We start from the raw sequence: 14571 nt of genomic DNA on the forward strand, positions 1-14571 counted from the left end.
CGCTGCCTGTGACTACGCAAATCACTGGCTTCCCGTCCTGTTCCGCCTGGCCTGGGCCCCTGGCTGAGTTCACTTTAATTTAAAGTGAACCAGTGAGTTGTTTTCCAGCCCGCAGGTGAGGTGGGGGGAGAACGCATGAACCTCACCCATGTAGGAAGTTGGGGTGCGGTGTTGCTTGCATAAGGCAGTTTCAAATGTGTGTATCTGCAATATTCACATACACATATTAGCAGTGTGAGATTATACCATGTAGAACTAGCTCCCATGTTGCTATGTGGGAGTGACAGAAAAGGGACTTGAGGCAGCTACTTCGGGCTGACTTTTGTAGAGGCTGAGAAGTATTTTGACAAACAGTTTAGCTGCCTAAATGTGTCCACAGAAAGTCGAGATATGAAGACACAAAGAACACCAGGCTAGCAGGACACTGGACTGCGAATTCAGAACTCGTAGTGTACGTCAGTCCCCTCCAGATGGACATGGTAAGATTTAAAAAGCCACAAAGTCAGATCATCAGGGGCTACTGGCTAAGGGAAAGTGGAGAGAAGAGAAAGAGGGGAGTATTTGTGATGGGCTTGGCACAAAGGTAAGCAAGAAAGGACGAGTGGTGGGCAAGGAATCACTGTGGAAATAAGAGGTTAAGACCCAAATATACACATTTAGGGAGCCAGTCTAGGAAGAAGAGGGGCAAAAGAATGAGCAAAACAGGAGATGGAGAAGACTCAGGGCAGAGGGCCCTCAGGCCATCAAGGGGTCTGTCTAGCCTAGAAAGCTGAGAAGGGGACTATGTGCACGATTCGAATCACTTGAAACTCACTGGTGTTTGCCATGGTGAACACATAAAGTGTGAAGCGGAGACATGTATCCACCATCACTGGAGAAGGTGCATGAGGGAACCATGATCGGTAAAATGCCCTAGAAGCACTGCTGAAGCACAGTACATAAATCAAATACATAAATATAAAGTTATGTATTTACCAAAGCAAACACGTGTGCCACATATAGGCCCAGTTCAGAAGATCACATCTCTGTTTAATAAGCTAAGATACGCATGAGCTTTTTCACCACACGCTCTTCTTCGTGCTGACCCTTCACTCCGTTCTTGGTACGCTACAATAAGGCAGGCAGTCTTCAAAACTTAACCATAGTTTCCCATTATGTCCAAGCCAGGAAATGATGGTTACCAGGCTCAAAACAAGCCAGCATCTGAACACTGTTTGAAGTTGCTATTATCCTTGCTTGTTCTGAGCTTAGTAGTTTCCTGGTTCAGATGTAACGGGGAATTATGGTTAATGGAAGATTTCTGGCAGAGTGCTGAAAAGGGAAGGGTGAAGGGGCTTATTAAACTAAGACATGATTCTCTGAATGAGTCATAGTGGGAAGCAGCCCTAATGTGCCAAGATGTCATGCGGCCATAAAGTGTAAAAAAGGAGCCCTGTAGTAGGAAGGAGGTTCCAGGCTATTTCACACATTACACAAAAACCACCAAGCAAATGTATACTCAACAGGGAGTTGCAGCCAATCACAGCTTTCCAATTAACGCACTTGTACGATACGTACGCACTGCAAACACGTGCTGGCACATTCCACGTGTACTCATAACAAATTTAAATACATGAAGTGGTCCTCTGTGTTCAATGCACCAGCTGAAAATGGGCTAGGAATAGCAATGGCAAAAGCGTTTTTTTCATAAGACGAATAAGAACTTAGTGAATAGGCTGTGTAAACCTGTATTGGTCATCTCACTAAAAAGAAAGAAAGAAAGTAATTCAATTACCTGACCCTTGCACAGCTGATTCTGTGCTACTGCAGCTTTCAGTGGTTACATTCAAATTTAATTAGAGGTGCTAAGGAGAAACCATATTTCCCATTGTTTGGTAAAATAATGTCACTGATGTATTCTGCTCTGAAACTGTCAATATTGAGAATGAACCCCAACCAACAGGCTAGGAATAATTCTCACACGTTCCCTTTCATCAAGCGTGCCCTCTCAAAACACAAGCCAATATAAATGGTTGGCACTATTTGCGAAGACAACATTTTCATTGTCATTTCTTGTTGCAGAACTACAAACTTACTTAGCTCCCAAAATCTGTGTACAGAACATGCAGGAACGTGCAAGAACCTTTCCCCAGCTATTCAGATGAACAAGCCCCGTTTTCTAGGATTGCAAATGAATGTGCAAGGAGATACACTTGCTAGCTCAACAGACTGGGTTTCTGTTACTAAACAAGTAGGCTAGCTATCTCCATTTACACAGGGGCATACTATTTATATACAAGCCAAGGTTACTCAAACTTATTTATAACCATAACATTACTATGGATTGACACCAGCGCAACGAATGTAACAGCACTCCTAGACCAGCAGTATCCTGTATGGAACAATAGCCAACTCTCAAAGGCATTAATGGGAAATTCTATCCCCTTGTCATTCATTCCTATCTCCTCACAACTAAAGTGTAGGCAGCTTTAAACAAGGCAATTCATGTCCTAATATCTGAATTACAGTCACTGAAATGTCTACCTTGTGTTAATTTGCCAAGCCCTTAAACACACACAATTGTTTTGGTTTTTTATCACATTCTAAGCAGCAGAGATCAAATACACACCTTTTAAAAAGGAAAGAAATGTGCTCGTCATTTCATATTTTGGTATCAGTTTAGCTGAATTCCCTCTAGCCTGCAATCCTTTCCTGTTCCCTCACCAAAGGAAAAAGGTAATGAATAAAACAGGAGATTCCACATTTATTTGAATGTGGGGATCTCTCTTCCCCTTCAAGCAAGTTTTATCCAGCAGGGGCAGAGGCATCCCTTATTCAGATATATGGAGGATCTCATGGCTCATTTGTCGACTTTTCCCCACAGTGAGGGGAACAAGAGAATGTATGACCCCAGGATCATTCACAATCACAGCCCTACCCCACTATAATCCCAGAGTGAAAGTATCATCCAGTCTGGGCCACAGTGAAGGCATTCCCAAACTCATAATGTCTCTTGACTTTCTCTGTATTGAGCTGGTGTAATGCGGTGGCCATATCCCCAGTACACACCTCACCTCAGCCATCAACTCACTAAACAGCCTTAGGACTTTAGCACTCTTCTCTCAGTTTCATCCTATCATCTGTGATATCAGGATAATAATAATACTGGCCTACCTTACATCATTGTAGACGGATTGCTGGCATATGTACATGAAGCAATTTTATCACTTGAAATTAGCTACAGAAAATGCTGAGTAACGTTGTCACTATCCCCAGTTCCACATTCTGATTTTTGTTTAAGAGAAGATAACCTAAATTGTCCCAAGCACCAGGGTAGGAAGGGATGTTCCATCAATTTTATATGGAGAAACAATATGCTATATGGGGCATTGGCTGCATAATAAACAGTCCAGGAAAGTCCTTCTGAATCTGTGTTATATTATGTTTACCAAGCAGAAGCCAGGCAGCAGTAGCCCTGTTCAGTCATTCAAAAAAAAAGGGGTTAAAATCAACATGCGCGGGGAAGGGACGCTTCAGCTCTGCCCCTCTACCTCATTGTGTTTGTCGCCATCTATTCATACAGCGTGTCTGAAGAGGAGAGCCTCCTCTATCCATGGGGACTCCCCACACCATTGAGAGCACTCGAAAATCAGGGTTGTCAATCTCGTGGAGAGCCCCCATGGGTTGAGTCTCCCCTCTTCAGACAGACACGCTCTACGAATAGAGGGTGATGAACACGATGAAGGAGAGCTAGAGCTGGAGCGCTCCCTCCCATCACGTGATTCTAACCCCCTTTTAATTGACTGAATAGGGCTAGTGAGTCTAAGATGTTAATGTATGGTAACAACTAATTATTGTTAACATTTAGTAACAACTAATTTGGAAACTTTTTTTACGTTGGTGATTTCCCCCCAATGTTCTTCAGTTTCCATATAAAAGAAAAATGAATTCTCATCAGTAGTATTGTAGCTTATTAACCCAGTTGTAAGATCCTTCTGTACGTATTCATCACCTATCAAATAATGTAGTACCTTTTGCAGATTGACCACTCATGACCATGAAGAACAGACCGAATCCTTTGGACACAAGTATGAAGAATCAGCACTGGGAAACTGCAGCCAGTTCTTTTGGGACAGTACTACACTGTGGGTGAAACCAGGCTTGCAAAAACGTTCACAGCAGTTAATACCTAATTAGTAGACTATCATATGTATATGTATGTATGTATGTATACACACACACACACACACACACAGAGCCTGCCAGGCCTTGTTGCACATGTAATGACCTGACAGCAGAAACTCTCTTTAGGTTGCATTTTAAATTTCCCTGCCACCTGGTCACCTGGAAGCAAATCTTACTTGCCATAGGCAACCAGGCAAATGGCTGTTTAACAAGCCTAGCTGTAAGTAGATGAGTGAAGCATGGTGAAGGGAACAAGCACACCATGGATGATACCATTTCATTTTAGATTAAAATGTCTGGAATAACTTCCACCTGCAGTGTATTATGCTAATGCGTAGACTACTTCAGCAGTTCTTCTGACTGTTGCATTGTTATCAAGTCACTTACAGGAGTCAAGTTGTAAGCATCTTGATAACCATGCAGTGACGAATAGAACCAAATATTGATTTGTCAAGAATAAATCCTGCCATATCAATCTTATTTCTTTTCTTTTTTTAAAAAAAGTCAGGTTACTAGTTCAGTGTATTATGGGAATGTTGTGGAAGCAATTAATCTTGATTCCAGCAAAACATTTGACAAAGTCCCCCATGGTATTTTGGTTAGCAAACTAATTAAATGCTGGCTAGATAATATCATCAGGTGGGTTTATAGCTCATTGGAAAACTGTACTCAGAGATCCAGTTTACACAATAAAACAACCCATGGTTTGTTAACCATAGTTTGTTTGGGAGCATGTGGGAGTGAGCAAGCTGGCTCCGACCCGCTCCCAGTGTGCTAAACAAACCAGGGACACTCTGCGTGAACCTAGAACTCTGGGTTGCTGAGGGAGTAACAAACCAGAGTTATAACCCAAGAACAAAGCATGGGTTACACTCTGGGTTGTTTCTCCCTCAACAACCCGGAGTTCAGGTTCGCATGTCACAGAGAACAACCCTAGGGGAGGGTGTCCCTGCATTGTTTAGTGAATTAGAAGCAATTGTTTCTCATCAAACTGGAGGGTGGTTTTGCCCAGGATGCCAGAGGACTTTGTCCTGGGCCCAGTACTCTTCAACATTTTTATCAATGAGTTCGAACGATGAAGGGAATCCTTATCAAATTTGTAGATGACACAAAACTATGAGGGGATACCCAACACCTCAAAAGACAAGAATATAATTGATATAGTGGAAAACTGTGATGAAAACTGAATGAAATTCAACAGAAAGAAGTGCAAAATTCTGCATTTGGCTTCCTAAAAAATGCACAGGTATAGGATGAAAAATACTTGGTTTGGAAGCAGTAAATGTGAAAAGCACCTCAGGATTGTAATTGATCACAAGTGGAACAGGAGTAAGCAGTGTGATGTGGCTACAGAAAAGGCTAATGCAATTTTGGGCTGCATCAATACAACCATAGTTTCCAAGTCACAAGAAGTAAAGTTCCATTTTATTTTGCATTAGTCCAACCTCATCTGAAGTACTGTATCTAGTTCTGGGCATTGAACTTTAAGAAGTATATAGACAAATTCAAACTGGTTCAGAGGAATGGGTTCCAGAAGATGGTTGGGATATGGAAAACAAGTCCTATGAGGAAAGGTTGAAGAAACTGGGTATGTTTAGCCTGGAGAATAAAGGACTAAGGGGTGGGAACAGTTAATAGTACTGTTCAAATACCTGAAGGGCTGCCATGAAGAAGAAGGCAGAGACCTATTCTCTGTTGCTATTCATAGGCTCAACAGCATAATCCTATACATGTCTATGCAAAAGGAAGTCCCACTATGTTCAATGGGGCTTATTCCCAGGAAAGTGGGTATAGGACTGCAACCTAAGTTAGAGGAGGGTAGGTTTTAGCTGAACATTAGGAGATACGGAATGGTAAGAGCAGTTTGGTAATGGAACCACTTTGAATGGTGGGGGTAGAGGAAACTCTTCCTCACAGGAGGCCTTCAGACGGAGGCTGAACATCTTTCTGTTGGGGATGCTCTACCTCAGGATTTCCTGTGCTAAACATGGGGTTGGGATAGATGACCTACAAGACCCCTCCAGCTCTATGGTATCAGTTCAGTTGTTCCTGGAGACTAGTCTCCCGATTTGAAATACGTTGCAGAATAATCAGCTGTGAGCGTCTTTTTCTTTGTTCCTTGTACTGGTACCATCCCTCCCTCTGTCATTCTCATGATCACCGCACAGATGAGAATCAACACTAAGTGCTGGTTCACACAGTCAGCGATAGTCCACACACAATCACTTCAGACAGAACCACGCTCTATAGCTGCATAGAGAACTGTCACGTGAACTATATACATTGACGCATATATATGGACGCCCAAGTACCATGGCCACAGAAGTATGGTTTTTACCCTTCTCATTCATGACAACCATGTACGTAGTACACTGGGGTACATCTGGTATATACCAATGGAGATTTAAACCAAGATATATCACATCCAAACCCAACCTTGTATCCAGTGCACCATGTCAGCTTCCGTGCTTCCAACACTACAGTATTAGACACAGTAACAGCCGAACATCTGCTGAACAAATTTATTACTGGGACCAATGAGCCAGTCTCTTACCAGACATGCTTCCTCTCTTTTAATAATATGATTTCTACCATGCTGTTAGATCAGCAACACAGTTTTGAACTACTCCACAGTCCTCGAGGTGAACACTCACAAAGGCACAAGTATATGGTCATTTCCCTCAACTCTTGATTTGCCCAAGTTGTCAGCGCACAACTTACTGATCTATTAGTATAATTGCTAACTATTATGAAGGAAACATGGCAAAGGCTACAATCTTGAACATACCAAGTGTGAAGCAAAGTGTACTGAAACCAGCAAATATGTTTAGATTGAGAAGTGAGACTTTTTAACAACTCAAGATCCTTCATTTAAAATAAATCTGATTAGGGCAGCGAAATAAAACCCTTGCTTGTGGGTCAGATTATGCAATGGAATTGTTACATTGTCACACATACCAAACTCAGCAAAATCTCAACAAGCCAATGTAGTTCACTCTCCATGAAAAATAGTCTTGTAGACGGCCCTACAAACATTTTTAAACAATCAACCAATCCTCTAACAAAAAAGGAAAGAAAACTAATTTAAACAGTTTTCCTAAATCATTTCTCTTTGTTCTGCATACTGACTTTTCTAAAAATGTTCTAATATTTCTGGCTGCTCCCTTAATGGAACTAGATATATATAGCACTTTAGTAGGGCTTTGAATAATTTAAATAGTTTACTAGGAAAGATAGGTAGCCAGAATTATGAATATTGTGTGGGGGTGGGGAGAGTGAGGGTTCCTAGGAAAGATCGCCTAGCTTTTTGACAGGCAGAAATTCAGTAAGTGAAGTTTCCAACAACATGGAGATGCGGTTATAAGGGGGCGTCACCTGTCAAGGCACAGGAGTTCCACCAGGGAAAAAGGAAGCAATACTAGTTTGGTTTCTGTATAATACGCAACATCACTAAGATAATCAGTAAAGCATCACTTAATTCATTATCAGCTAGATGATTGTGCGTTTTTGGAACATATTCCTTCTTCTGGCTGACTTTATTGTGCAAAAGATTTAATACTGCAAATAAGCACATGCCCATATCTGTGTCCTCCCCCTTCCCCCCACAAAGAACCTTTGAAGCAGAGCATTTAAAACTAGAGAGACAGGTGGATGGAGAGCTGAAAAACAAAAAGCATTTTAAAAAGATATGGCATTTAGAGCTTTGTTTCTAAAAGTGTCTTGCTCTAGTTACCTAGCTATTGCTTTCCTGTTCTACGTGAGAGGAATGGAGGGACGGCAGAAGACAACATTTTTGAGTAAATGAAAAAAAAACTTCCCTTAAAAATCAAACCTCGAAAGCAATGGGAAAACATAAAAGGAACAGAGACGGTATGAAAATGAGATGCTAAAGACAATGCTAACAGTAGCCACAAAAGTTGCAGCACCCTCACCCGCCAGATCTTTTTATGTAACTCCTTTCTCATTCCCCCTCCCGCCCGCCTAGCCACTGGGGGAAATAATGAAATAATAATCTATTTTACAGCGCAGCCCTTCGAAGGAGGAAGAGGAGGCGTTCAGCCCAAGTCGACAATGGAGAAGCATGGCGTGAAGAAATCGCTAAGAAGCCCAGGATCGCTGCTGCGTTTCCCCGGGGGGCAGAGAACCTTTTATTGATTCCACAGTTTCTTTAAGAGAGACACCGACATTTTTTGTAGCCCGCTCCCATGTGATCCCGGGATCCTACCCTAGAGGAGGGCTGTCCGTTGGACTGGGGGGGACGGGGCACAGAGCTCCCCCCGGCCCTTCTTGCCCGCCCCCCGGTCTCGTCGCCTTCTCTGTCTCCGAGCACTTACTTTTCCCCCTCTAAATTGCCTTGGCTTTGAAAGGACTAGGACCTGCCACCGGCCTCTTCTCCATCTGCCAGACACTCTCCAGTCTCCCTGCCTCCAAGCCGCTGGGAAATTGTTCCGTGCTTCGGATTCTCCGGGGGGGGGGGTTGCCTCCGCTTGCGGGGGGGAGAAAGGGTGCTGAGGACGGGGCGGAGGGAGAAACGAGGGGAGGGAGGGGGGAGGAGGAGGAGGAGGAGGAGGAGGGAGGGGAGGGGAGGGGAGGGGAGGAGGGCGCCTGCCAAGCCTTTTCTTCCTCTCTGAAGATGACTCGAAGGGTGCCGGGGGGAGGGGGGGCGAGCGTGCTAGCGACAGACTCCCCCCTCTGCAGCCTAATTAGCGGAAGAGCGCAAACACGCCTAATGATTGAATGGGGGGAACAAAACAAACGGGGGGGGGAGGAAGGAGTTTTGCTGGTCAGTAAACTCGCAGGCTGCTGGGATGAGGTCATCGGAGTAAAAATAAAGCGATGGCGTCACTTGAAACCAATCCCAGCGAACGAGCTCAGCCTGGGGGAAGCGGGGGGGGCAGAGCAGCGAGCGCAGGCTCCCCCTCCCCCCCGCCCCCCCTCGCGCGCGAGACCCGCAGGCGTCCGGCGTTTGGACCTGACGAGGTGCGCGGGGGGGGGACTCGCGCTCGGCGCCCGTGTGAATAGCGCTTTGTCTCCCGGGCAGCTGCGCTGCTCAAAGCGCGAGGCGGCTCTTCCCGGGGGGAGCCGCTGCCGCTCCTCTCCCACCTCTCTGACGCCGCGTCTATTTCCCGTCTTCGCCAGGTTCTCATCACGCTCCCCCCACCCCCTCGTGATTTTGGTTTTTTTTTTTATTGCATTTATACCCCGCCTTTTTTCCTCTTGCGAGGAACCCAAGGCGGCTGACATTATCTTCCTCTCCTTTTTATCCTCACAACAACAGCCCTGTGAGGTGGGTTGGGCTGAGAGTCTGTGACTGGCCCAAAGTCACCCAGTGAGCTTCCATGGCAGAGTGGGGACTAGACCCCGGATCTCCCGGCTCCCAGGCCATCACTCTCACCACTGGGGCTGTCTCCCCCTTCTTCTTCCTAGTTGGCCCTTTTCCCAGTTCGCACTTGCAAATCTGGATTCTCACTAGTTATCATTCCCTCTAATCGTAAGAACGTCAGAAGGGCCATCCTGGGTCAGACCCAGGGTCCATCTGGTCCAGCAGTCTGTTCACACAGTGGCCAACCAGCTGTGGACAGGGAACCCACAAGCAGGGCAGGAGCGCAGCAGCACCCTCCCGCCCATGTTCCCCAGAGGCTGGTGTACATTGGCTCACTGCCTCTTGGTACTGGAGGTGGCATATTGCCATCAGGACTAGTAGCCATTGACAGCCTTTCCCTCCAGGAATTTGCCCAACTCCCTTTTAAAAAGTGGTGGACGTGACTATACCCCGTGATAGCGAATTCCATAGCTTCACTCTGCGCTGTGGGAAGAAACCCTCCCTTTTATCTGTCCTGAATCTCCCACCAACCAGCTTCATAGGATGACCCCGGGTTCTCGTATTTTGAGAGAGGGAGCATATGGTTTATTAGTGAGCTGGTAAAATGCAGGTCAGTTGGCAATCCTGGTTTAAGCTTCTATGCCACCTTTCCTCTCAAAGGAACTTATACGGAGCTCTGTCCCAGTGCCTTACATAATTAAAACTAGGACTATAACACATGCTGTAATAAATGGCCTTCACTACTTCCTGTGGTAGCAAATTCCCTAGTTTAACTATGCACTGTGTGAAGAAGTCCTCCCTTTTATCTGTCCTGAATCCCAGCCCCCATGTATCCACACCCATACAAGAATTCCTGCCACTTAAAGGTCCTTTCACATACACATAAAGGTCCTTTCACAGTGGCAAAGCATGGGGCCACAAGCTAATCCTGGCTCCTTAAGGAGAGTAGCTTGTTACACACAATTGGAATCTGTATATAGTCAATCCACTGAGCCCTCCTGTCTTGCAGGGCCGCTATTTGACCCCAGGTCAGGCTACAATAAGATCACACTCATTCACAATTCAGTCATGGATGAGAAGGCCGACCTGGCGTGTATTACTGAGACTTGGGTGGGTGAGCTGGGTGGGGCTGACCTGACTCCGCTCTGACCACCTGGGTACTCAATGCAGCACCAACATAGGCTGGAGGGCCGGGGGGGGGGGGTCTCCATGGTTTACAGAACTTCCATCTCTCTCACCAGGAAACCACTCCTCCTTGGAGCAGGCCTTGAGGGGATCCACCTGGTGTTGGGCCATAGAGACAGACTGGGGATGCTGCTGGCGTACCACCCACCCTGATGCCCAGTATCCTCACAGACTGAGCCGGCAGAGGCCGTCTCGAGTGTGGTGTTGGAGGCACCTGGGATGGTGATTCCATGCTGAGGCTGTCTCTGGAGCTCCGACTTGGGCCTTCATGGCCTTCGTGACAAACACAGGGCTGCCTCAGTCTGTCATCAGCCCAGCACATGAAGCAGGGCACACCCTTGACTTGCTCTTTGCTCCGAGCTGTGAGATGGATAGTCTGAAAATTGCGGGGAGGGTTCAAGTAACCCCACTGTCATGGTCAGACCATTTCCTGGTGAGATTTGAACTCACAGCATTACGTCCCTCCTGCAGGGGTGGGGGACCCATCTCCCTGTGACGTCTGAGTCAGGCGAGGCTGTGCAAGTCCTGGATCAGTGCCTGGGCTCAGCTAGGGCCAGTGAACTGAAGCCGAATCCTGGCAAGATGGAAGCCCTGTGGGTGAGTGGTTCCAAGTCTGGGGGAGAGGCTCACTGCCTGTGCTGGATGGGGCTGCCCTCCCTCCGAAAGATCAGGTCCGCAGTTTTGGGGTACTCCTAGATCCATCACTGTCGCTGGAGGCCCAAGTGGCCATGGTGGCTCGGGGTGCCTTTTACCAGCTTCAGCTGCTTCACCAGCTATGGCCCCCCTGGATAGGGACAGGTTGGCCACAGTGGTACAGGCGCTAGTAACCTCAAGATGGATTACTGCAATGTGCTCTGTGTGGGGCTGCCCTTGAGGCTGGTCCAGAAGCTGGAGCGAGTGCAGAACGCAGCAGCTCGGCTGTTGTCGGGAGCTGCCCCTTTCCAGCATGTAGCTCCTTTGCAGGGGGAACTGCACTGGCTGCCCATTTGCTCCTGGGCCAGGTTTAAGGTTTTGCCACTCGTGTATAACAGCGTGGGACCAGGATACCTGAGGGAGCACCTTCATTTCATTTCACTGATTTCATTTCTATACTGCCTGAAAGCTGAAGCTCTCTGGGCGGTTCACAAAAATTAAAACCAAAAAGCACACAGTAAAACAATATAAAATATAAAAACATTAAAGCCACAATATAACAATACAACCAGAATAAAACCAGAGTAAGTCCTAGCAGCAACACAGAGATTGAAAATACAGATTTAAAACAGCAAAGCCAAAAGTCATTTCACCTTCTCCCTTATCAACTTGGCTGGTCACTGAGGTCATCAGATGGCATGTTCCCGGTGGTTCTGCATGGACCTATGGCCCGACTGGAGTCCACCTAAAGAAGAGCCTTCAGTGTGGTGGCTCCTTTTCTGTGGAACTCCCTGCCTCTGGAGGTCAGGCAGGCACCAACATTGTGGTTTTTTGGTGCTTGTTGAAAACATCTTTATTTCAAGAAGCCTTCCTTGATTGACCAGCTACAGTTTTTATGGGTATTCTGCGTGATTTTTTTCTTCAGTGTTTAATGTGGTGTTTTATTCTTTTTATCTTTTATTGTTCACCTCTCTGGAATCTGTTTAGATGTGGAGCAGTACATAAATGTTGTAAATAAATAAAATGAATAAAATAAAGAAATGCAGGGAGGGGAAACATGTTCTCTGCCCCAGGCACGTCTTCCATGTGTTGACTGGATTCTACACAACGTCTCAGCACCTACAGCCTACATGTACAACGGCTCTGTACATGCGACCAGGGACCTTGCATCCTCTGAGCACAATTCAAGGCCCTGTTTTTTTATCTGTAAAGCAATTAACACTAGGGGTAGCCCAAGATATTTTGCTGCTTGTGGTGAAGTTCAAGATGGTGCCCCTTACCCTTCCACCCACAGAATCTTATTTCCACACTGGTGTTGGGACAGCATCCTCCACCACACCCGAAGGCAGCCGACTAGCTTGGGAAGTGCAGGACAGGCTACCTGGAATATACAGGTCTGAGCTCCAATACAGGGGAAAAGCCAGGGGGCTGCTACTGATGCCCCCTCCACACCATCCAGCGTCTGCCAGCCGGAGACCTCCATCTCACTCTGCCTAATGGTGGGACTGGCCTGACTACCACCCTGGCCAGCCTCGCTAGCTGTTTACACTGCCAGTGAGGGAGTTAAAGAGCCTTTTGCTGGTATCTCAGCTTAGGAGAAAATGGCTAAGATACATAATTGTGGCTAGAGGATCCTAGGGATCAGAGACTGTGCTGCTGTATGACAGGATGTAATGATGGCCACCAATTTGGATGGTTTTAAAAGGGGGCTGGACAAATTCCTGGAGGAAAAGGCTATCCATGGCCAGTAGTCTTGATGGCTATGTGCTACGTCCAGTACCAGAGGCAGTCAGCCTATGTACACACCAGTTGCTGGGGAACATGGGCGGGAGGGTGCTGTTGTGCTCCTGCCCTGCTTGTGGGTTCCTGGTCAATAGCTGTGTGGCCACTGTGTGAAGAGAATGCTGGACTAGATGGACCCTTGGTCTGATCCAGCATGGCTCTTCTTATGTTCTTATGGTGGCCAAATGGGAAGCCTTTGGGAGCCAGATTTGATCCCTGGGTCTATCCCTACCTTAACATCTTGGGCCAATCAAAGCACAGAGACTACTTTGTTCTATTATAATCAAGATCAGCTAAGATGCACTTCTTGGCAAGGGTGCATAGAACGGCACTCTTAATGGTTGGGGAATGCTGGGTGTTGTAGGACTTTTTCTGATTGTACCCTAAATCTTCCCAGCAGCTGCTAAGTAGGAACGGAGACTGACAACGTGATGGAGGTGGGTCCAGTGGTGGGTACATGCATGCTTTACAGCTAGGATGGGGATTGCTTGCTGTGATGAAGAAGCTGGTTTTGGTGACACCATCATAGTGACTACAGGATTTCCAAACAGACAGCACTTTTTTGGTCTCACCAATAAAACTGCATGCTATGAAGTAACAAGAGTTGGGATCTGAAAAGCCACCAGTAAAGTTTCAATTATGCCAAGCTCCACCCATAACCCATCAGATCCCACCAGTCTCTGCCCATAACTTGCAAGATTCCACTCTGCTCTGCCACATTTTGCCCTGGTTCTGCCCCTGGGTTCCGCTTGGCTCCAATTATTCTGTTGGCTATGCATGATCTTCCCAGTGACCAACATTCTTGAAATCAAAAGGAGACTGTAATAAGTGTTTTGGCTCTGTTATGAGACTGGGAGGGGGGATAACTTTCCCTCCTGGTGGACCCCTTCTTTATGTGGGTTCCCCTCATAACACACCCTAGTCTGTGCAGCTGCTTGAAAAGTTTCCGAGCCCTGTCGCCAAGGTCCCCTCCCTTCAGCCCAGCTCAAGGGAAAAAGACAAAGAAAGGTGTTTTGGATCCACAGGGGGCACTGTGGGTCTATAGTAGAAGTAGGGGTTGTCACAGGCTCTTAGAGCATATTTGGGTATCCTAAACATGTTGGAAAGGGGCAGAAAACACATGGGGTTTGTGCTTCCTCAGCCTATGCTTCTTTAGAACTTCTGGGCTTTCCTTCCCAAAGCCCAGAAACAGAGCACTTACCGAAACCCGCTAAAAAAAATTAAAACACAAGTGGTCGTTTTGTGGTTCAGTGAGAAATCCCTTTTAAAACAATACAGCCAAAGGTCCCCGTGTAAAAAAGAGTTTATTTAGGAAAAAAAAGAGAAACGGGGGTGGGGGACACCAGGAAAGGCAACAATCACACACATCTACAGAATTCTAAATAACCAAAAAGTCAGTCTAACTTCTCTAGTCATATTACCTACCACATTTACCTATAGGAAGCTCTAGAACAACTGAGGGGATCTTTTTTATGGGGTTCTCT

The 14571-nt window shown here is 46.3% G+C and overlaps 1 protein-coding gene across 1 annotated transcript in view; it reads right to left on the minus strand.

Annotated features, from left to right (window-relative positions):
- DUSP16 (dual specificity phosphatase 16) overlaps positions 1–8814 on the minus strand; it is a 65066-nt gene extending 56252 nt beyond the window's left edge. Inside the window, exon 1 of the mRNA XM_084811360.1 lies at positions 8499–8814. The gene's annotated coding sequence lies outside the window, so the exon portion shown is untranslated. The remainder of the gene's footprint in view (positions 1–8498) is intronic.
- Positions 8815–14571: the final 5757 nt, after the last annotated feature.

This window comes from Heloderma suspectum, chromosome 7, assembly GCF_057233095.1.
Source record: "Heloderma suspectum isolate Gila_16-S chromosome 7, 16-S_ref, whole genome shotgun sequence".
In the NCBI taxonomy this organism is placed as follows: domain Eukaryota; kingdom Metazoa; phylum Chordata; class Lepidosauria; order Squamata; family Helodermatidae; genus Heloderma; species Heloderma suspectum.